The 23,954-nt window shown below is 40.2% G+C and overlaps 1 protein-coding gene across 19 annotated transcripts in view; it reads left to right on the top strand.

Moving 5' to 3' along the window:
* TENM2 (teneurin transmembrane protein 2) overlaps positions 1-23,954 on the top strand; it is a 1,285,801-nt gene that overhangs the window by 842,745 nt on the left and 419,102 nt on the right. The window lies entirely within an intron of this gene.

The following is a 23,954-nucleotide window of genomic DNA, read 5'->3' on the forward strand; positions in this document are numbered from 1 at the left end:
TCATTAGGGTCTGTGCTTTGCTTACCTACTGCTTTAAGTGGTTTCACCAAAACTTTCATTCAATAGTCTCAAAAACCCCACGTACTTCCCTCTGCTTGGACAAATGCCCTTCCCTCTGCTTGGACAAATGCCTTCCCAAATTAGCGCTGTGGTTTTGTCTTGTGAAGGAAAAGTTTTATCTTCATGGATAAGGACAAAACAGGTTTTTTGTTTGTTTTTTTCACTTTTTTTTTTTTTTTTAATTGGGGCAGGCAAGATTTAGTCTTTAGTCTGAGGAATCTGTTTGGACAGTTTTCCAGCAAACCTTCCACTCTTTGGGAAAGAGCATGCCCATCTGTGAAATGGGCTTGGGATTTGATTAAAAATGTAACACCCCGCCCTCTCAGTCACATTGTGAATGTTTGAAAGGAAAAAAAAAAATGATTATAGAGGGTTAGCTAAGGGGTTGTCAATAAGCTGGTCTCCGTAGGACTGAATTTAAACATGTTTTAAACATGCAAAAACTGGGTCGCTTGTTGGTTTCTATTTATAAGTGCATTAGAAGAAAGTATATCTTAAGTGCAGGGAAATACAATGCTTCTAATAAACAAAACTTAGTTTTTATAACCTAAGAAGTGACCTGAAGGAATGTGAGGAATTGTTAGAAGGCTGTGGTTCTTGGGCGCAGAGTCACAGCTTCATGTTTAATTTAACAAAACATTAAACATTTCATGTTTAATTTAATGAAACATTAGAGCACTAGGATTTGTCACCTTCATGACACAATGTCAGCACTGTGGGATAGTTTCAGAATATATGTTCTTTCTACAGAATTCACATATCACACTGGAGATGTTTCACATCCAAAGGCCTTTACTTTTTTCTAGGGGTCTTTTCCTTCTTCCTCTGTAATAAAAGAAGGAGAAGAAAAAAGCAAGTATAACAACAAAAACAGCAACACATTAGGCATGCACTACTAGTGTAGCTAATTTTAGGGGGGCTGTTAGCAGGCATTTAGGCAAATCTATTAACATTTAGCATCAGCACAAATGCAATTGCATTTCTACTTTTTGTGCTTCTGACAAAATAAGCACACAGATCTTCAGGACAAGAAAAGAACGGACGTTGGAACCATTTGTTAGGTGATAAACTTTTTATTAAACCCATTTGGATTTTTTAATGAACTATATAAGAAGGTGGGGTGAGATATTTGGAAAAAATTAGGTAAATGTATCCATTTGATAAAGGTTATTACCAGTGTGAGAGAGGCACCCTTTGTACTGCATCGCTTGCCAGATTTTTTTCTTAGTCTGGAAAATGTGGTTGGAGATTGATAGTGCTAGTTTGCCTTTGGCCTGTGATGGGAAATTTCTCTTTTTTGTATTTCAAAGTGCTGAAATAGAGATATGCCCTACCTCTCTGTCCATATTTTGCAGATTGGTGGAGCTCTATTTTCATTAGATGCTTAGAATGCTTAGCTCTTTTCCATGAAAAACAAGAATTGATGTTTGGGCAGTGAAGGTAATTACTGATCCATAAAGCATGCATGTGTGTGTGCATATATGTAATTATACATGTATACCCACCCCCACACACACACAGACACACACAATGTACAAGTCTACAAACCCTTCCCCTCACCCCGCTGCCACCAAATTCTCCTTATATTCATTTGAATTGCCTCCTGCACCATTTCTGGAATGCTGTATAAAACACAATGGAGATTCATGCAAGGGCAGCTATTTTGTTTTGTGATGACAGGAGTGCGAATGGCTCTCCTGTTATTATATACTCATCCTGAACGTGCGGCTTCTTTGGGTACCTTGAAGTGGCTGAGACCAGATGCTTCAGAGAGAAATGTCATATTCATGCAATTCAGAGGAGCATATGGCAAGAGAAAAATCGTTGTGACAGTTGCTGACCTGTGGAGCAAGTCGCTTTTTTAACCCTTAAAAAATAGTTTTAACCCTATCCTAAATAGCCACAGACACATTATTTAGTTGAAGAATTTTCTAATTCTCCTGTATGTTGCATTCTGGAAAAAGCCTGCAATGGGGGCTGGGGAAGTAGAGAAGCTGCCCTGGCCGTGGTAGGATGGACGGCCTCTCCTACTCACACCCTACTCTCAGGGCTACATCCACACTCCATTCAGCCTCTGGGTCCAAAGGCTGAAATTCAGCATGGCGCGACCCACCTTACCTAATTCAGGTTTGTGATGGCTCCCCTGCCTTCTCCCCAGGGAACTGAGGAGGACCCAGCAAAGCTCAGCCCTGTGTGCTGTCCTGGAGGCCAGAGGCATCGCCTGCTGCCTTTGTCATCCTTCGTGACCACCATCCTAACCCACAGATAGCACAGAGGTAGCAGAAGTTGCCAAGGAGGTCCCTTCACTTCATAAGGCCTCTTTTAATCCCTGCCTATGTGCCTGACACTCTGACAGACCCTGGAAAGGAAAGCAAGTGTGACATGCCTCACCCTGCCACCACCACCAAGGATCTCCTAGTGTCATGTAGAAGATCTGTGAACAAAAATGGAACAAAGCATTGTCTTCAGTGCCACGAGGGCTGAGAGAGGAAAGCTTTGTATGGCCACAGGTATTATGTGGGTGCAGGGGAGAGAGCTGGCAACCCTCAGAGCTCAGAGAGGCCAGAACAAGCTTCATAGACGCAGTTTTGTTAAGAGAACTGGCCTGGCAGATTCTACTGGAAGCCAAGGGGCAGGGCTCTCCACACCCAGAACATAGCAGATGCTTAGCAAATCAAGGAACTTCAAGTACTGAGTTCAGTAAAGCTGGCACCCAAGGCATGAGGAAGGCAAAATATTTTACTAGAAAGATAAGCAGAGCCCTGTGGTGAATGGCTTTCCATATCATCAAGTCTAAGTCTTCTCTAATCTGCCACATCCTCATAAACCTGAGACAGCCAGCCAGCTCATAGCCGTAAGCAAAGTGAGAGTTGAGCATATCAAAACAACAGTATGGTTTATGTGAGCACACCTAAGTTTTACAACGTCCACAACTAATTCAACGTTTTAAAAAATGCTGGCTACCCCTGTGTGAGCCAAACTAACCCCATGTGCATGTGAAACATGGTAGCCTGGGGGCTACCAGTTTGCAACCTCTGCAAGTAGTCAACAGGTGCCTGCAAACGGATCTCACCCTACAACTAACTTGCTTCTTATCTGAAAAGATTTTGGAGAAGAGCTTTGACAAATACAGAAAGAGCATGTTTGGAGACAAATTTTCTAGTGTCCCCGCTTAGAAATCTGGTTGGGAGGGAGGCAAATATATATGTTCGTGTTCCTATCTGGATTTATATTTTTATATATTTGTGTAATGGTGGGTATGTTCTGCTTCCTTCATATAGTCAAAGCTTCTGGAGGTGAAATCCAAAAGGCAGATCAAAATTCTGACTCTGTAGATAGACACATAATCCAGTAGATCACAGCTAATGAGTACCTCTTTGTATAGTGTGTGTAGTACATGGGTTTCTGCAGGGGGGTGGGGTTCTTGGTGGTTTTTTTTTTTTTTAATGTTTTAATTTCCTCACCAGCCATTTAACTTTATGCCATATGGTGATGGCAGAGCTGCCCCCACTTCTGTGAGAAGACCCTAGTGGTTCCATGAACATTTTTTGAGAAAGCAGACCCACTGAGCATTTGCTTAGAAGAGCAGAAGGGAGGCTGGGGAGGATGCAGTAGCCATCACCTTTTCATCTTCATCTCCTAGACCTTAACTCATCTGCTACCATTTGACTGTCATTGTCATCTAGTTCCGGGCAGGACAGTCTGTTGGCAGCACCTCCCAGGAGAGACTTGTGATCCCATGGGCTCTGCAGTCCCAAATTGCTAGGGCTCTCTTTTGAGTTAAGTGTCAGGCTGGCCATGGAAACCTGGGATTGGGCCCTGGCTGCCTTAGTGGCTTTGAGTAAGAGGGCCAGGCATTTAGCATTTGTTGAAGTGACTGAGCTCTCAGTGCCCTAATTTATCTGTCTGAATAGTGGATAGTAATACTTCTCAGCTCCATGGAGATAATGGTAATGATAATTAAAAAAAAAAAAAAACAAAACAAAACTGTGACCCAGGTATCAGCTCAAGCCCATTTCCACAGACCATTCCCACATTCTGGGTGTTCCCTGAGCTCCTGTGCTCAAGCTCATGTTTGTTCATTTTTCAGCACTTGCTCCTTCCTGCAGCCCGACATGTCGTGTACCTGTACCTTTCTCTCCACCCCAAGCTGCTCCAGTTGTGGAATTTGGCCTCTTACCCCTAGCATGTGCAAAAAAACAAACTAGCAAACAAAATCTCAGGCAGACAAAATCATCCACCCAAAACCTTGTGTGGAACAGACTTTACTGAAAGTTTGGAGAAAATGAACAGTTGAGAGTTTCATGTGCCAGCAATAAAAAGAAGTTTAAATAGAATATTCAACACCTCTCTTCCTCAAGAGTCCTTGGGTCAGTTCTGACTAACTGGGGCTCCAGCTCCCTGCCAGGTTCCCTGCTGCATTTCTATCTCTTCTGATTGGCCAGAAATTCAAATGGATTTCATTATATTTTTGCAGAGCAGCTCAGCACTCTCCACCTGCACCCAAAAAGCCAGCACTTTCTTCCTTCTTCACAGACCCCTTGATAGACTCTGCAAAAGGAAAACTATAGTATAGAGATTTATTTCCCCAAAGATATTAATAGCACCATTTCCCGTCACTAACCTTCAAGCCAAGAAAGGAAAAGTTGTTACATTTTTGTTTTCAAAAACACTTTTTCTGACACATAATACTTTACTATGTATTTCCTCACATTTTAAATATCTTTTCCACCTGATTGATTAGTTAATTGATTGGTTAAGGGATCAATTAAAAAGGCAGTGTGGCCAAAGGTTAAGAGCACAGACTCAGGAGTTCTGCTGCTTACTAGTGACTCTGAGCAAGTTACTTAAGTTCTCTGAGCTTCAGGTAAAGGCGGATAGTCAAGGTACCTCCCTGGTATCCCAGCCATGTGGTTAAATGAGATCACGCACATTGAGGTGCTGATTTCAGAACCTGGCACGTGCAATGGGTATTTCCTTTGTCTACAGTCAATGGCAGCATTTCATTTTCATCCAAATTTTATAATAGAATGTTTTCTCTATTTCCAAAATAATTTCAGGTTAAATTGGTAGTGTGCTGGGATTCTGGCACAAGCCAGATTGCACCTTGCCCCACCACATAGAAACTGACTGTATCCATCCTCCATCCTCAAGACAGAAGCCAGATGGCCTCCTGCCCTCCCCTAAGTAGTCTTCAGTTTCATGTATGTTTCTCTGTAGTGGCCTTCCCACTGCTGCTGTTTTAACCAGATAACTAAAAAATCCAAGGTGTTTCGGAATAATCGGCATTAGCTGAACTTTTTTCCAACCAATGTTACTAGGAACACAATTGCTCAGAATTAACACTCTCATCTTCAGTGGAACAGAATGCAATTGTTTGCTCTTGGTTTGAGTCCTCAGAGTGGGGCTGGTAGGGGGCAAGGAACAATTATTGCAACTAAATTTTAATCAACAGTTTCAGTAACAATATTGAATTAAAAAGGTACTAGCTACTAGTTAGAGCATGGCTTAACTTGTACACAGGCAAATCAGTCATTCTGTGGTGATTAACATCTATTCAGAACAGAGAACGTATTATGGGTACTAAATTATCATAGGAATTAATACAGTCTTTTTAAAGGGCTTAAAATATGTTAATAAATACAGTATTGCAGCACCTGCAGCTCAAGGAACCAAAGTCATTAAAGATGGATATAATTATATTTATTATTGCAAGGATCTAGGTGGGGGGGGAAGCAGTTTAATGAGCATGAATGAAATAGAGGTTCTTTATTTAAAACTTCTCACCTAAAGAAACTGTTCCCTCTGAGGAGTTGAGTTATTGCATGAAATCACTGAATGAAAGAACTAAACAAAAAGTTAATCAGGGATAATTTTCCAACCTCTGGGCAATGAACTTCAGAGATCTACTGGGGTCATAGCCAAACTCTCCACCTTTTTCCCTTTGAACTTACCATGGAATCCGTCTTCCCCTGCTGTGCCCTGTAGGATCCCTGTGATGTCTGCCACTTTGCCAACTTCAGTTTCCACTGCCTTCCCGCACCTGCTCCACCCAAATGCCACACCCACCTTGCAGTTGCTCAAACAATCCTTTATCCAACCTCAGGGCCTCAGCACATACTGTTGCCTCTACATGACATTTATTTTGCAACCACCTCAATAGCACTTGGCCAGGCTTTGTCCTAGACAAATGTTAAATACTATCTAATTAAATCCTCAGGAGAGCCTTACGGATTAGATCCCATTATCATCACCGTTTTATAGATGAGGAAAAGAAGTCAGAGAAGGGCTAAGGGGCTTGCCATAGGTCCTGCTGACTTGAAGTTCTCTTCACCACCGAAGTTCTGCTGCATCTTTGTAGGACCGGCTACTCTCACTCCTCAGATCTCAGCTCCAATGCTGTCCCTGACCCCTTTATCTAAACTCTCCTTTCCCCCAACCCCATCCCCAGTTTCTCTGTTTCAGGATCCATTTTATTCTTTGCAGCACCTGTCACACCATTTTAAGCGATAGTCTGCATGTGTATTTTTAGTTATAATTTTCCTTCTCTTGCACTAGGATCATGCCCATGAAGGCAGCAACTGTTTTTGTTTGATGCCGCATCCTCAGCCCTGTTGAAGTAACTGACACTTAATATATCCTGAATAAATATTTGTTTAATGAGTCCTTGAACTCATATGTTCACTATTTGCTGTCTGTAGCCAATAATAAATGATATTCTTAATCTATTTACCTACATAGATGGATGAAAAAATATATTTATTTTTCAAATTATCTGATGACTAAAATATACTTTTATCAGGAAGGGTAATCCTCTTTAGGAATTAAAAATTTTCTTAGCTGATTGATATAAAAATGGCAGTCTAAAATAACCATTTGTATATGAAATATGGGCCCTTTTACATAGAAGGTTGGGAATTGATGATTAAAGATAACTTCTATTTGACAAATAAGAAATAGAAGAACATGAGAGGAAGAGCCACAGGCTCAAGATGTGGAGCTGGTTAAGACAGGGTTCTCTGGCTCTTGGTTTCACATTGTGTCTGCCAATCTGCCTTGCCTCTTGTCGCCTATGTTGATAGCATCTGGAGAAGCCCATCAGAAACAGAGGAGCTTTTTTCCGACTGGCTCTTGCTGCTACTGAGAATGTTGTGCTTGGCAGGTCAGGAGCAGTGGATTAAAGCTCTCTTATTTTCTTAAATCTTGGGGGTGTTCAAGGTGAAAATTAACTGTCTGCCTATCCTCGTGGTGAAATGCATTTGAAATGCTATTTCCTCTTATGAAGAAGAAGAAAAGTAAACAAACACACATCGTGTGGAATTAAAAATGGAGGTCCCAGAGCTGCATATCACACCTACAGTGAGACACCAGCCTTAAAGAAACTGCCTCATGTTCCCGGCTTGCCAGCTTGTTGAGGATACAATCTGGCTACTAAAATCCCTAGCACTACAATTCTTTACAATATAGGAGACATGAACCACACACTGAGCATCTGATAAAGTTGGGGGTTCTATGCCCAGAGAAAAACAACATGTGTAAACATGAAGCAATTTGCACATTGTTTCAGGGAACCTACAGACATTCTTTTGTTAATTTCATGGATCTCTAGAGGCCCATGAATTCCAGTTGAAGAAGCCCTGGTAGCATGGAACACCTAGTAATGTTAATTATAATAGCTAATATTTATTAAGCAATTATAATGTGTCAGATATCTGACATATATATAATAATTATACATTTTTTTCATTTAGCTTTCAGATGTAACATTTGTTTCCATTATGCAGATGAGAAAACTGAGGCACAGAAGAGCTAAATAAGCCAGAAAGTGTTGGAGCCTGGATTAGAATCCAGTTGGTCTGACACTAGAACCTCTCACAAAGGCAGGCACAGAAAGTTTGCCTAAAGCAGACTTTCATTAGCTGGCATGTGACACCATGAGGAATCCCATGGTGGGAAAGAGAGGCTATGCAGAACACCTTCAGAGCATCAGTGAAGGCCACAAAGGGCTGATGAATCCATATTCCAGGTCCTTCAGCTCCTCATGGAGAGGCAATCAAGATGGTCCCAGGATACCTCCTCTTGCCAAGAATTGCCTTCTATCCTCCTACATGTCGGGGGACTGGAAAAATGCATTTCCATGTGACTTCACATCCTTAATCTACTGGGCTGGAGCTGAGAGTTCTTGGCATTTTATTGAGCCAAGTATTCAGAATACTTTCAATTTAAGAATGTTTATCATCAAATGGGCAGATGGGTGCTATCTGAATGTGAAACTCTCTCAGGAATATTTAGAATGGACTGGATTGTCAGCCTATTTTATGAGAGGCTATTAGAGTGAGATGTGTTCAATTATTTCTTTCATTTCTTAAGAGAATACATAGTATCCTTTAGAAGCTGCTTGAGAATGTTTTTTTGATCATTTTTTCTGCTTTCTTTTTTAAAGAGAGCAGGCTCATTTTTACTTAGGAATGGGTCTAATCTAACAAGTTAGAACTAACAACTAATGAAGTTAAATACCTCTCTGGATGTTTCTTTTATATTAATTGAGCTATATTTAGTATCTTGTAATTAATATCCTAAGCACCTGCTTGGTTCTAGGCCCCTGGCATAATGAAGTGAATCAGAGACAGCCTCTGGCCTCAAGGAGTTTACAGTCTAGTAGGAAAGTAGGACATGGAAACAAATCAATGTTGTGTACTATAGCGTGTGGCAGAGGAGGCAAACGAGAGAGAGAGTGGTCAACTCAGGCTCAAAAGTTTATGACTGGCTGCAAAGACAGTCTTAGAGAAGCAGTTAAGAAAACTATAATCTCTAGAACAGGAGTTCTCAAACTTGAGAGCACATCAGAGTGCCTCAGAGGGCTTATTAAAACACAAATTGATGGGCCCCAACCTCAGTTTCTCACTCACTGTATCCAGAGTGGGTCTCTGAATTTGCATTTCTAACAAGCTCTCAGAGGATGATGATGCTGCTTGTCCAAGGAAAACACTTTGAGAACCACTGTTCTAGCTTCTCAGAGGAAAGAATATAGAAAATCCTTGTGTTGTTTCCAGCTTTTTATCTCCTAAATTTTGAAATATTTCATTTCACGTTTGTCTGTCTTGCTGTATGTTGTGAGTTTCCTTGTCAATATGTGTACTTCTGTTCTCTCTATGGGAAGTACAGCTCTGTGTTCTTCTGCAGGCTGTCTTCCTCTTTTCCTTCTTCTCCTTCTCTCTTCCTTCTTCTCCTTCTTCTTGTACCTAACTATGACCTCTGATTAGTAGGAATGGCTTATATAAGTTTTGACTTGTATACATTCTTGTGGATGCAGGTCTGTGAGTATGAGTTTATTCTGAAACCAGCACTGTGGTCAGCATTATTCCTCACAATTGATCATGTCTCACAAAACACTTTGGACTCTGGGTAGACAATTAAATAAAGTAGCCAAATGGAAGACCCACTCATGCATATCTTCAGGTCCTCTCAGGTCTTATAGGGCCCACATTATATTCCTAGTGGGTGCAGAGCATGCCGGGAGAGAAGACGGCCACCAAGCAAGCCTAAATCAGCTGCAAAAGAGTTCAGCACTTTTTTTTTTTTTTAACAATACTGCAGCCTTTTCATAAACAGAGTCATGTTTTGGCCCCAATGCAATAAAAAGTATAAACTCATGTCAGAAAACAATACCAAGTTCCCACATTAATGAATCTTTCTCCTTTCCTTTATTCTTTTCGTCCATTTTGCACAGGAAATAAAAACCTTGTGGACAGAAAGATCATCACTTGTCAATCCTTTTGCAGCAATTTTCCCAATAGTTCTTTCAGCTCTAAATGCTTTTAAGCATCTCTCAGTATCATATAATAGCCTTAATGGGAGGAAACAACAACAACAACAACAATTTGCTGCATAAGAATGAAATGAGTGAGTGGCTCTCTTCTTCCTGAACTGCAGTGAAAATGATGGTCCTGTCCATATGTGGATTTCCGCATGCAGCCATGCAGTTATTTTTTGCACTTAGACCTTAAGTTGTCTGTAATTTTTACGTGTGTAGGAATGATGCCAATTGAGAGAGAATGGACAAAAAAAATATTTAGCATCTCTGAGATGAGACAAGTCAATAAACAGCTTGATTACTAATTCATTCAGGAACAAAAATGATGGCTTTCTAAACTGAAATGACCAAATCCAATAACTAACTGTTTGTCAGGGCAGTAATAATGGTATTTGTATCTCTTTTAATTGGCTTTAACCTTTCCCTTCATGTGTGCAGTATTAAAAAATTAAAGAGGAAGATATTTAGAGGCAAAGATTTACGGCACTGCGTGGATTACATGCTTTTAATGAGGTCAGGACAATAAACCATCTGAGCAGAAGCTGCTGCCCAATGATGAATTATTCCCTTTTACAATAGATAGACTACAGCAAGTGTGTGTGCACACACACATGCTCACAGGCCCGCACGCCTGTCTGTGTAGACCATGTGAAAGACCCCCCAGCTTTGCTGTTGAGCTACCACAAGGTGTTTCCAGTTACAAGGAGTGTTCAGAAAGTATCAAAATACAGAGCCGCAATACCTTATGTAAAAAACAGAAAGTTGCAGAGCAAACTGTACGATGTTTATGTAAGATGTTAATTCATTATGTCTGTGCATGTTAGTGTATATATGCAAGTGTGGATGGATGGATGGAGGCAGGGATGGATGGATAGAGGGATGGAAGAATGTCAGTAAGGATGGGGAGAGGAAAACAAGAAAGAAGAAGAAAAGTAAAAGAGGAAATAAAGAAAAGGAGAGAGAGGGAAAGGAGGGATAGAGGAAGAAAGAAGAAAGAAATATATGTCGAGAGAAATATTGATAATTTAGAAGCATGCACACAGGAGTGCACTGGAGCCAGCTTGTACTGGCTTGTAAAGGCCCATTGTGCAATACATCTTCTCAATTCTGTCATATTCTTAACTTACAATTGTAGATAGTGACAGTATTTGCTGCACAGAAATCAGCAAATGCTACAGATCAGGGCTTTTTTTTCCCTGGAGAGCCAATTGCTAAGCCTTTATCAGCACATCACTGGACACACACAAAATCATTCAGAGTGGTTCTATCTAGAAAGAGGGTTTAGTACAGAACTGAAAAGGGCGCATGGTACCCTTTTCAGAACTAGAAGGATACCCTTTTAGTAGAAAGGTAGGTGAAGCCATTGAGTTGGGAATGGGAAACAAGACATTTTTCCTCTTTATTTTATATATTTATTTATTATTTGTAATTTTTATTAAGCATTTATTATTATTAAGCATCCATCAATTTTATAATGAAATATTTTATTTTATTAAAATGTATCCACAAACGTTACGAAAACTTGTTTAGTAATAATAGAATTAATCACTTTACTTTATGAGTCAGTTACAAATCCTTCATACAAGGAAACAAATTTCAGACAAACAATAGGATCAAATGGCCAAAGGACTTCAGACTCAACCAGAAGTGGGTCCTTTGATGGTGAAAATATCCTCAATCTTCCAGAGCAAAGGGAACATTCAAAAAGTGTTCACATAGATAGGTCCAGAAGAGTAGAGTGTTCAAAGTCGGATCCCATCTGACGACAAATTCTAGTGAAGAAAGTCACATGGTTCCTCCAAAGCTTATCTCCTCATGCTCATTGGTCGACCCAAACCTTATTGCGGTCTTTGCGTAATCAGCGGCCTAGATTTAGCAGTGTGAAACATCTCTAACAAAGAGAAAGGCACCACATTCCAGACACTAGAGCTGCAATCCCATTGGAAATGCACCATCCTTGTGGGCCAGCCAGTCTGTCACTAACTGAAAAAAATGTTGATGCTTCCTTTTTGCCACTTTGACATGGTGTGATCTCTAATCAGCCTCAATAAGCAACAGAGTAAAGAAGGTTCTCTGTTTCCCCTTCCCTCCCAAATCTTTCCCAATTCCAGATGATGTTCTACTTATGACCTCGTTGCTCTCATTTCCTACAGACTCTTGTAAATGAAAGTCCCTGACTAGAAGCCCATACCTGAACTGTTAAGGAAAATAGATGCTTCATTTTACAAACACATAATCATTCATTCAATAAATAGTTCTAGATGCCAGGCTGCGGGTTAGATATGGGGATACAGTGGCAAACATGTCAGACAAGGACCTTGCTTTTATGGAGCTGACATTCTAGAAGGTGAGACAAATATAAACAGGTAAACCAATGAAAAATATCAGAGGATGAGTAATATTTGAAAAACGAGAAATAAGGGGATGTGATAGAGAGTAACAGGTACTTTACCTCCTCTGCTTTAGAATGGCTAGAAGGAATCACATTTCTGAGGAGGTAAATTTTGAACTGAGATATCAGTGACAGGAAGAAGCCAGCCATGTGTAGATCTTACTACAAAAAGTAGGTCCTGGCTCCTTTTATGGGGATTTTTCCTGCACTCACTGAGGCCTTTTAAGACACAAGTCCAATGAATGGTAGACTGTAGATGCCTTCTTTATTTCCTGGTGACTATTTCAAAGCAAGCTTAGGAAGTCTTCACTGCTGCAAGTACCTTTGAAAAATGTGCAAAATTGGGATCCACTGTGTATTTGAAGCTGATTTCATGTGCTTAAATATCTTGAAGGCTGTTTACTGGTTAGTGCTGTGAGTAGCATTGTTTCCATGAAAGAAAGAAAGATAAGGCAATCATAAGTTCAACTGTCATAAACTGGGCCATCTCACAGTTGTGTCTGTACAATTTCTTTTTTTTTTTTTTTTTTTTTGAGACTGAGTCTTGCTCTGTCACCCAGGCTGGAGTGCAGTGGCACGACCTTGGCTCACTGCAAGCTCCGCCTCCCAGGTTCATGCCATTCTCCTGCCTCAGCCTCCCGAGTAGCTGGGGCTACAGGCGCCCACCACCACGCCCGCCTAATTTTTTTGTATTTTTAGTAGAGACTGGGTTTCACCGAGTTAGCCAGGATGGTCTCGATCTCCTGACCTCGTGATCCGCCCGCCTTGGCCTCCCAAAGTGCTGGGATTACAGGTGTGAGCCACTGCGCCCGGCCTTTGTGTCTGTACAATTTCAACCAAGGGACAAAGTGTTGGAGAGAAAGATATTATAGGCTTTGAATCAAGAAATATCTGGGTTCAAATCCTCGCACTGCCCCTGAGCATGGTATTGACCCTCTCTGAGCATGCAGTACCCTCAACTTTAAGGTGAGGTTGTAAAAATGCCCACATCATAGGGTCATGGTGAAAATGAAATAAGGTTATGTTTATATAAAGTGCCTGGCTCTGAGTAGCCTGAAGCATCTACTCAGAGAAGGTTCTAGAAATGTTGCTGAACCGTGTGATTCACCAGAGTGAGACTGTCATCCCATGGGGACAGGGAGAATTCATTTATCTTTGCTTCAATCTTTCTGTTGAATGCAGAGCTGCAATTTGGGACTTGACGTTGCAGCAAAGATTTTCTGATTGGGCAAAAATATTGAGAATGCAGCTGTCATTCTTTTAGTATGATCCATAACAGAAGAAAAAAGAGATTGGGTGCTCAGCCAGAGATAAACCCATTCCTTTAATCCTTTACTTATTTAAGAGTTGCCCTCTGCCTCTCCTCTGCCTGAATCTTTTCCCCTCTTCTTTTAGTCCTTTTCAGTTCTTCCTGGAGAAACAGAAATAAAGCTTAGAACCAACTGGACAGAGTCCTTGAATTACATCACATGAGCAGTTCAGTTTATGCAGCAAACTGCATTGCCTGAGAGTAGAATTGTAAGGACATGCATGAATGCTGACTATATTCCTAGGGGTAATGGAAGCTGCGTATGAATATAATCACTAAAAAAAAAAAATCAAAAACCTTGGAAGACAAATAAACATGACAGAAGCAGCAAGATAATGTTTTTATGTTTTCACTTTTAATTGACTAAAAACATCAATACAACATATTCCTTGGACAGTCACTCCAACACCCCTCCCCTTTTTAATGGAAACTAGGAGGTAGTTGGGAGGAAGAACACTCAATTGATAAAACAATAGTTACCCCTGGGAAGTGCAAGTAGAGGACTGGAAAGAACTGTATTTTTTTTAAATACACATCCACATTGTTTGATTTTTGTTTTGAACCAGCCTGCACTACATTCTAAAATTAAGAATATACCTTTTTTAAAACTGGTGGGGGAGGAGGAAGAAAGAGTTACTTTCTACACAAGATAGCAACGTTGTTTTTAAGTAAGTTTTATTAACAAGTGACAATTACTTTTTTATGATACATTTAAGATAGTGAATTATGAATGACTGAAAATCCCCTCCAGCCTAATTGAGAACCATTATGTCTGGTAATTGCCACTGATTTCTGCAAACAGTCATTTTTCTCTGGCCTATTAACATAATTTAAATTTTTAATTGCCCTTCATAATTGTCTATTGGAGTTAACGAACAGTCCCATTCACCTAAGGGTTTCCGACCAGGCCCTACCTCCAGGAACTCACACTGGAAACATCTAAGACCACTTGAGAATGCTATTGGGAGTTTGTGGATGGTCCAATTGAGGTGGCAGCCTCTGTGACAAATTGTGACATGTTTTTAAGGACCCGTCCAGCTATGGAATAATATATTTTTGGATTTCTGTATCAAGTTTGCTCACTTTTGCTTTGTAGCTACCTGACAAAAATAAATAAATAAATAGAGAAAAAATGTCACACTTGTAATAATGTTCACCAGGACTTTCATCACATTGCCTTATCTGTTGCATTGTGATAAGTGTGAACATTCTGGGAGAAGGACAGGTGCCAAATGGACTCACAGGTTAATTAAATCAGCGACATCAGAGAGGGGGGCAGAATTACCAGTAAAGATACATATTTATCTCAATATATGTGTGTATATACCCAACTCAGAAAAAAATGATCATAAAGTACTTTTGTAGTTTTGTAGTTATATAAACTACAAACCAGCTATCTCAGCCGGTTCTTTTGGCTACTTTGCATGCTTTGATCATGCTCGATTTTCTAAGAGGAGGCACTGGAAAATCTGCTTTTTTCATATAGTTATATAAACTACTAGTAGTATATAAACTACTATCATTTTTCTGAGTTGGGTAAATTCAAAAAAGTACAAAGAAAAATGCAAAGAAAATTTCCTATAATTCCATTTATAGTATATATGTATGCCTAAGTACACACACACACACACACACACACACACACAGATATGTCTGGACAGTGTTTTATAATATATTTCTCACATGATTTACTATTCTTATAAAATTTTATTTGTAAGGACTACATGTGATTCAATATGTAGATTCGCCATTGGTTATTTTTAAGCATTCCACCCCGGTTGGATATTGATTTTCTTGGTTTCTACCATTACAAAAAACTGAAAGAGTGAGCCACCCTGCATATTTTGTATACATCGCTGATAATTACCTCAAGAAAACATCCTACAAGGTGAGTGATTCAGGAGTGTGAACATACTGCTGAATCACCCTCCAAAAAGGTTGTAGATCAAAATACGCTCTCTCCTCAGTATATGAGAGGGATGACTTCCCATACTTTTCCCAGCATTAGATATTAACATTTATTAAAATGTTGGTTTCATTGCTAGTCTAAAACATAGCATTCATTCATTTCTAAAAGTTACATTAATTTGACCAAAAGATGCTGACAAACATTTTTATGTATTAAGGAGAGCATAGGTGTACATTGTGAATGGCATGTTCACCCCACCTCGTCCACTTTGTATTAAGATATACATATTCTTATTTGCACAGTCAAAACTGTAAATTCTCTATGCTTTTTAAAAATCTGTTAAGATTGCTGTGCCTCAAAACTATCAGGTAGGTGTTCAGTGCCAAAGAACAATAGGCTCCAACCACACAACTAGTTCCCATGCTACCTGAAAAGGGGCTTGGTTTTTTTTTCTGCCACCTTCATGCTCTTACGCATTTGCAGTGGGTGCATCTTAGTGCATCTACTCAGTGCAGCATATGAAACCTCAAACAAAACTGTCCCAGGGACCTTGAAGTCTGTCTTCCACTTCCCAGGGTCCCTTCATCCTCCTCTAGGTTCCCCTCAGAACATTCCAAGTGAATCCCTTTGTGCATCCCCACCTGGTTTAGTATTGAGGCAAAGGGGAAATGCCCAGAAGAAATACCCACTGAACCACTAGTATGAAATACTAACTCACAGCAATTCACTCCACACAAGTTTGCAGCTTCCGACATAAAGCAATGTCTAATAAGTATAATGACGAGGAATCTGACGCTTGGTGATACAACAGTAGCCACAGAAATGGTCGGCAGTGAATATCTGATTACCTGGCTCAAATCTATTTCCAATGTTGGGAGCTCCAGGGTCCATTTAAGTACCTTCAAACAAATGTTCCAGCCGAGATATTTATGGGATTCTCTACAGGCAGCTGACTGGCTGCTGTGGGAGGAAGTCCAAAGCTGAGATATTTGTCCTAGCTTGAAAACTGTCAGCACTATTTGTATGAATGCGTTGAAAGTGGCTATGTTTCTTCATAACTTTTTGAACTAGTTCAACAGGGACATGAAAGGACACTAAACTAATTCCTACGTGGAAGCTTCCATTGCTTACTGTCTGCTTGGAACTCTGAGGGTGACATTTATTATAAAAATAGCAACAGTTAGTTATAATTGCTGACACATTCCATGCTTTCAAATTGAAACTAATAATCTCATTACTCTTCTTTCCTTCGCCTCTTCCTAAAAACTCCAATGATAGCACATTTTTCTGTGATTCCTATCGCAGCCGTTCCTTTGCCTACTTTGCATACTTTGATCAAGCTCGGTTTTCTGAGAGGAGGCACTGGAAAATCTGCTTTTTTCATCACCTATACAGGAAAAAAGAGGATTCTATAAGTTTAAAGCAAAATTGTAGATCGGGGTTTCAACCGTGAACTTGGGTTTGTTCTTTTTAAAGCTTAAATAATGAATGAGGACTTCTCTGAGGAAGTGTGGCTTTCTTTGGGGAAATTTATAAGCACCTGATGGCTGAGACCGCAGGGCGTGGAGTCAGAAATTGGTTCAAATTCTGGGCTTGCTGCTTTCTAGTTTAGGGTGGTGTTTTGAGTGAAATAGGAATAGGGAAATGGGTTGTTGTGAGAATCAAATGAAATGACACAGGTACACAAAGCACACTCAATAAGTGTTTATAAGTATTGTCATTGTTATGATTAAAACTTGACAAAAATCCTTTCGTTTAACACTCAGGACATCTGTGAGTCGGGTGTTTACTGGTTCCTCTGCTTCTCAATGACACCCACATTCCCAGTTGATTCCTACAGGCCCAGTCCTGCTTTTCATGAAAATAGAAAGGAAAAAATATGGATTGACTGAAGAGAAAAAATATGGATTGACTGAAGAGATGCTAGATGAATCTTTGCCCCGAAGGCAACTGTTTATTCAGCTCATTCAACGAACAAATAATTTCACTGATGATTTATTGTTTTCCTCAGTGAAATTTTCCTTCATACATCCATAATTAAAAAGGGTGCAGAACAGTAAATCGGTGAACCTGTCATATAACATTTGTTAGCATCGAAAACCGAGGCATCATAGCTTTTAGAAAAGAAAAAACGAAGAGGTTAGATAGACCCTGATGTATGGATTTTTTTAACTGGCTGTCATTTCAGAAATGAAAAAGTGTGAGGTGTCTGTGTGTGTGTGTGTGTGTCTCTGCGTGTGTGTGTGTGTGTATGTGTTTAAAGAATGGAGACCAAAATGTAAAGTGAATTTAATGCCGTGTCTTCCAATATAATGACCTAATTTCTATTGATATTGAAAATATACCCCTTATTAGCAATGAGCACATGCAGTGTTTGCAGTTTCTCTAAGGAAGGAATACCTGTTTTTGCTTATTTGTTTTATTTTTTAATGACAGAAAATTTTCCAATGTTAGGAAAAAAATTAAATTACCTATCTAATTCACTAACTTTCCTCTTTTTTTTGAGATGGAATTTTGCTTTTTTTGTACAGGCTGGAGTGCAGTGGCACAGTCTTGGCTCACTGCAACCTCTGCCTCCCAGGTTCAAGCAATTCTCCTGCTTCAGCCTCCGAAGTAGCTGGGATTACAGGCATGCACCACCATGCCCTGCTAAATTTTTTTGTATTTTTAGTAGAGACGGGGTTTCACCATGTTGGTCAGGCTGGTCTCAAACTCCTGACTTCAGGTAATCCACCCGCCTCGGCTTCCCAAAGTGCTGGGATTACAGGCGTGAGCCACCACACCCAACCCAAACTTTCCTTATTCAAGGCCAACCCAGCAAATGCTTTGCCCATAAGGAAGGGCTAAAAGTGGCAGCAAGTAAGCATTTGATCTGAGGGTCTGATTATAGAGAAATAAAGTTTTAACTTTGACAGAGACTTCAGAGCGAAAAAAGCGGAGCTTGGCCCCTGACTTTAATGCTAAGCAAACAAGTGGCTTTGGGATCCAACTCTACAGTGTGACGCATGGATCTAATAATGATACTTGTAAAAAACATTGTGAGAGAGAAATGATGGGAGAAATTAAAGGAACACATGTATTTCTCCCATACAGATCCTGTTATAACTGAATGTCACTCTTTGGCAAATTCTACAGACATAAAAATGAACCCGATGCAAACTGAATTCGCTAAGTTCATCCTGGAGCACCTAACCGCGTCTCCCCTCCTTCCTCCCCCAGCCCCCCACAATGTTAACTGAGAACCTGATAAATCAGCAAACCATCTAGAAGCCTCATTAAACCTCAAAGCAGTGCCTAGCCTCACAAGAGAATAGCATTTTGAAGGAGACAGAGAGCAACAACAGACATAATCATGAGGAAGAAAAACACCAGAATAAAAGAAACATCAATAAAATATACCATGCACCATTAAGGACCACCTCGAGATAAGATACTCAGCATGGCAGTAAAGATCACAAATGAATTAATGTCAAAAAAACAGTGTTTGGTCTATAATAGTATGTCAGACTGGGTTGAAAATCACAGCTGCCTAGGGAACTGTGCAGCACTCCCAGCCCTCCGTTTGTGGGGTAATTGTGCCAGTGACTCTTAATGCTGCTGACAGAGACCTTGCAACATCACTTTTCTTCGCACAACACACCCAATTTGTTGGAGCAACCACATGCCATCTAGGCAGGCTGTCCATTCATTGGAAGAATAGGTCATTTTTACGTAAAAATTGTCATCCTCATTTTTTTTTTGAGATGGGAGTCTCGCTCTATCACCCCGGCTGGAGTACAGTGGCATGATCTCAGCTCACTGCAACCTCCATCTCCCAGGTTCAAGTGATTCTCCTGCCTCAATCTCCGAAGTAGCTGGGATTACAGGCACCCACCACCATGCCCAGCTAATTTTTTGTATTTTTAGTAGTGATGGGGTTTCACCATGTTGGAGCAGGCTGATCTCGAACTCCTGACCTCGGGTGATCTGCCCGCCTTGGCTTCCCAAAGTACTGGGATTACAGGCGCGAGCCACCGCACCCAGCCGTCATTCTCATTTTTGTAACTTTAACATTTTGATATAATTTCAAAATTACATAAATGGTGGAAAAAACACCCTTATGCCTTTTACCCAGATTTACCACTTGGGTATATATGCCACTTTCCCATTTGCAGTATCGTTCTCTCCCGGCTTCCCTACACAAGCGTGTATATTATTTTTTAACTAATTAAGGGTGAGATCCCCATGCACATCATGCCTCTTTACCTCCAGACAACTCAGTGTGTCTTTGCTAAGAACAAGGACATTCTGGTACATAACCCAGTAAAATTGCCAAAACCAAGAAATTTAGCATTGATATCATGTATTGTCTAGTCCTTGGTCTATATTCAACTTTTATCAGTTGCCCCAATAGTAGCCTTCATAGACCTTTTTTTCTAGTCTAGGGTTCATTTCAGGATCACATATTGCATTTAGTTATCTCTTCCCTTTAGTCGCCTTTATCTGAAACAGTTCCTTCACCTGCACTTTTGTTTTTGCCTTTGTCTTTTTTCGATTGTTACATTTTTAAAACTTTTTATTAATATGTTTTATATATGTATATTCATATATGTATATGTGTATGTATATTTATATGTTTGTGTGTCTATATATATATATATATATACACACACACATACATGCAGTTAACTTGTGTTTTACACATTGTATAGCCAAAAGAACCGTGAATTCTTTTTGACCAAATTCAACTCTGTGATCCTAGCACATCTCGTGACTATAGCCCTAAGGCTCACTGCTCTTACTGCCCAGACATCTTGCTGCCATCTCAGACCAAGAAGCTGGAGTCATTGCCATCTGCAGTAGTCTAAAAGAAGCATTTGGCCTCACAGACACTAGATAGTGGGACGATATTGTTTGTCTCCTCAGAGCAGAGCTTTGCAAGCTGCCTGTGATAAATTAAAAAAAAAAAAAAAAAAAAAAACTTTTGGCCAGGTGCAGTGGCTCATGCTTGTAATCCCAGCACTTTGGGAGGCTGAGGCGGGTGGACCACCTGAAGTCAGGAGTTCAAGACCAGCCTGGCCAACGTGGTGAAAGACTATCTCTACTAAAAATACAAAAATTAGCTAGGCATGGTGGCATATGCTTGTGGTCCCAGCTACTTGGGAAGCTGAGGCAGGAGAATTGCTTGAGCCTGGGAGGTGGAGGATGCAGTCAGCCGAGATCATGCCACTGAACTGGGAAATGGACCCGATTCCATCTCAAAAAAAAAAAAAAAAAAAAAAAAAGAACTGTTTTATCCCCCAGTTCCTCAGAGACCATTTATATATGGCTCTTCTGCACAAACCCAGGTAGAGTTTGCACCCCATGTGACTCCCCATTCAAGGTTGCCGTTGCACCACTCAAGGAGCTGAGTCTACTGAGCAAGTGCTTTGCTTCCTTGTGGCAGTGTCAAGCTACTGTAGAAGTTTCTGACCCTTAGCTCTAATCTCCTTTATTTATCTCTTCATACGCTGATTGGATGAGGCCAAGGGAGCACACTTAGCAGTGCTAGGCTAACACAGTTGGCTCCTATCAGTTAGAATTCAAGTGAAGGCTTGCATCCCCGTGGAGCATTTCTCATTTACCAGCCTGTTTTAGGACACCATGAAATGCCTCCTACATAGCACTTACCTCAATTTGCAACAACACTTTGATTTTTGAGATGATTGTATTGGTGTCTAGTACCACGACCCAACTCTGGGATCCATGAAACAAAGACTCCCGCAATTTTGCCTGCCATTGTGTCCTCAATGCCCAGTGCACAGTAGACACTCAGTACATAACTGTTTAATGGAAGAGTGACTGCATCAGTAGTGACTTCTGACAAATGATGAAACACAATAAGACCATGGGCTAACTCGAAATACGTTTAAGCCCAATAAAATTACATTTGGCATAAGAAGATAGGGATCGTGCTTGCTCTGAGAATTTGAGGACGTTTTTGTTTGCTTGTGTGTTTGTTTTAGATTTGAATGAGGGAAATCGCACTTTTGAAAGCACCAAACTGTGTCTTATATATACATAGTAGACACTTGAAAAGCATCCATTTCGAATTAATCATTTTGAGAGCTTAGCACAACCTTAGCAGTTAAACTGTCTGTTACTATTTTCAAGAAAGTCTATACTTGTCCAACTGTATTTGTTTATTTGAGAGTCACATTTAACCGGGACTCATTTCACTGTGTATTCTTAATATTTGTAGGGTTGGTGGGGGAGGGGATACAAAATAATATTTTCCTAAACAAATAGAGCCTGATTTATTCAGGAAAATAGAGATTATAGATGGTTTGCAGGAAAAAGAAGGTTTGAAAACAAAACCTGTGAGCAGATTGTTTTCAAGAACTTTAATAGGCTCAGCTGCTTCCTCTCCTCCACTTTTCTTTTCCATGAATATAATAATAATGATGATAAAGGTTTATGCTGGACTCATTATATCAATAGGGACTATCACCAAAATATTCTAAAACTCTCTTTCAACTATAGGACATGATCTTCAGGGAAAACATTTGAAATTGCTACTTTGTGTTATCAAGCTCTGATGATTTGGGGTATATTGTTTCTTCTGCGTGGCCCTGCTTCAAATTAAGGCTGGATAATGGTAGGCAAAACAGTCAGAAGCACGCTTTCACTGGTGAGGCATCTCTGTTGGCTGAGTTAATCTTTATAGTGAAGATATACATTGAAAGTATATGTTTCCTTACTGCCTGTACAGCTTAGTTTGCTCAGTGTCTAGGTGGCTTTAGTTATGACTTATGACGCAAGGATAGCATTTTAGGAGAACCAGTGGGGAAAAAAAGTAGTATAAATGTAAATGTAAAAGATACAGCTCATTCTGTCTTTGAAATCGTTGATGTGAAAAGAGCTCAACAGTGTTTTATTTAAACAAGGTCGGCTTCGACCTTGATTGACTTGCAGTAAATTGCCTGGTACAAGAGGCAAAAGGAAGTGGAGAGAAAAATGGCAATCAGCACCAAATGTTTCACATATTGATTGACAAGCACCAGAGATGTGCTAGAGTAAGATAAATTGGCCAACAGGGCCCATCTTGACAGCTCTTGAGATGGGAAAATTGTTCTTGTTAATTTGCTGCAGGAACTTTGTCATTTATGGAATGTGCACGTGAGTGTCTCCTAATTGTGCAAACAAAGTTCAGATTCCTACACAGCTTTGTTGTGTTATTGGGTTTGGTAATTGTTTGGTCTGAATCACCAGGATGCATTTGTAAATGGCTTTTAAATTGGGGGAGAAAAGGGGAAGTGGTGCACCTGCTATAAGCTGGCATTTTCAACTGAAATATAGCAAATTACTTGGTGGACATTTTCCATTTAACAATAGATTTCAGACAAACTCATGTGCATAAGCTCTCCTTCCATCTGTCTGCCATGATTCTCTTCTGTCATACTGGATCTAATTGGCTTTATCTCAATGCAGGTTTGAGTTTGGGGGTTTTCAGGTATGTAAATTTTATTTTAGGAGTTTGGTAGTGGCCAAAAAAAAAAAAAATCCTTCATAGACTTTTCTATCTTCGCCCCTTCAGTATTTCCATCTTTCTCTTTTAGTCTTCTCCTAACACTTCTCTAATATCCTCCTTCTTCCTCCTTCTCCCTCTCTCCCTCTATGCTGAATTAGTGAATGTCTGTTATCACCCAGGTACCTCTTTACACCTCTCTCTGTAAGGTGAACTGTATTATGGACCAGACTGCCAAGGAGACCCATCCAGAAGCCAACGTTCAGTCTTGTTTGTCATTTTTTCCAAATTAGGTAAAAATGCATTTTCACTTAGGGTATAATTTAAATTAAAGCATTGTCACAGGCTTTTTTTGTTTTAATGTTTTGCAAGTAAAAGCCCTCACCATCGTTATTACCCCTTCCCCCCAGTCCCCCCTCCCCCCGCCACACACACACACACACACACACACAACACGGCCCCACTCTCTCACTCTGAATTTTTCAGACCATTAGTGCATTCTTGCTTGGGCAGGAATGGAAAGGTATTTATTTTCATTTAAATGGGCTGTATGAAAAATAAATCTTAACTTCTAAGACCTGTTCGTAATCACCTTCATTAATGTCACAGCTCAGAACAATGCATCACTTTCCCACTGTCTAAGAGGAAGATCCAGACTCAAAAATATTCACGATTTCCATATTACTTTGTGCAGACCCCTTTAACATTAACTTGTTCCAGTGTTGGGTAGGTCACATGGATGCTTAAAGCAGCTGGCATATGGAATAAAATAGGGGAATAGTGGGGGGAATAGGTACCCCACTGAAGGCATTCAGTGTCATAACTACAGACAGACAAATAGACAGACAGAATATTGTGGAAGCTTTAGAGCTGTAGGGTTTGTGATCCCTAGCCTAGACTTACCATTCTTAACCTGTTTTCAAAAACACTCTTCCCTGATTATCTCATTTTGTCTTCAAAATGGCCCTGGAAAGTAGGTGCATG

This window comes from Pongo abelii, chromosome 4 (assembly GCF_028885655.2).
Source record: "Pongo abelii isolate AG06213 chromosome 4, NHGRI_mPonAbe1-v2.0_pri, whole genome shotgun sequence".
Taxonomy (NCBI): domain Eukaryota; kingdom Metazoa; phylum Chordata; class Mammalia; order Primates; family Hominidae; genus Pongo; species Pongo abelii.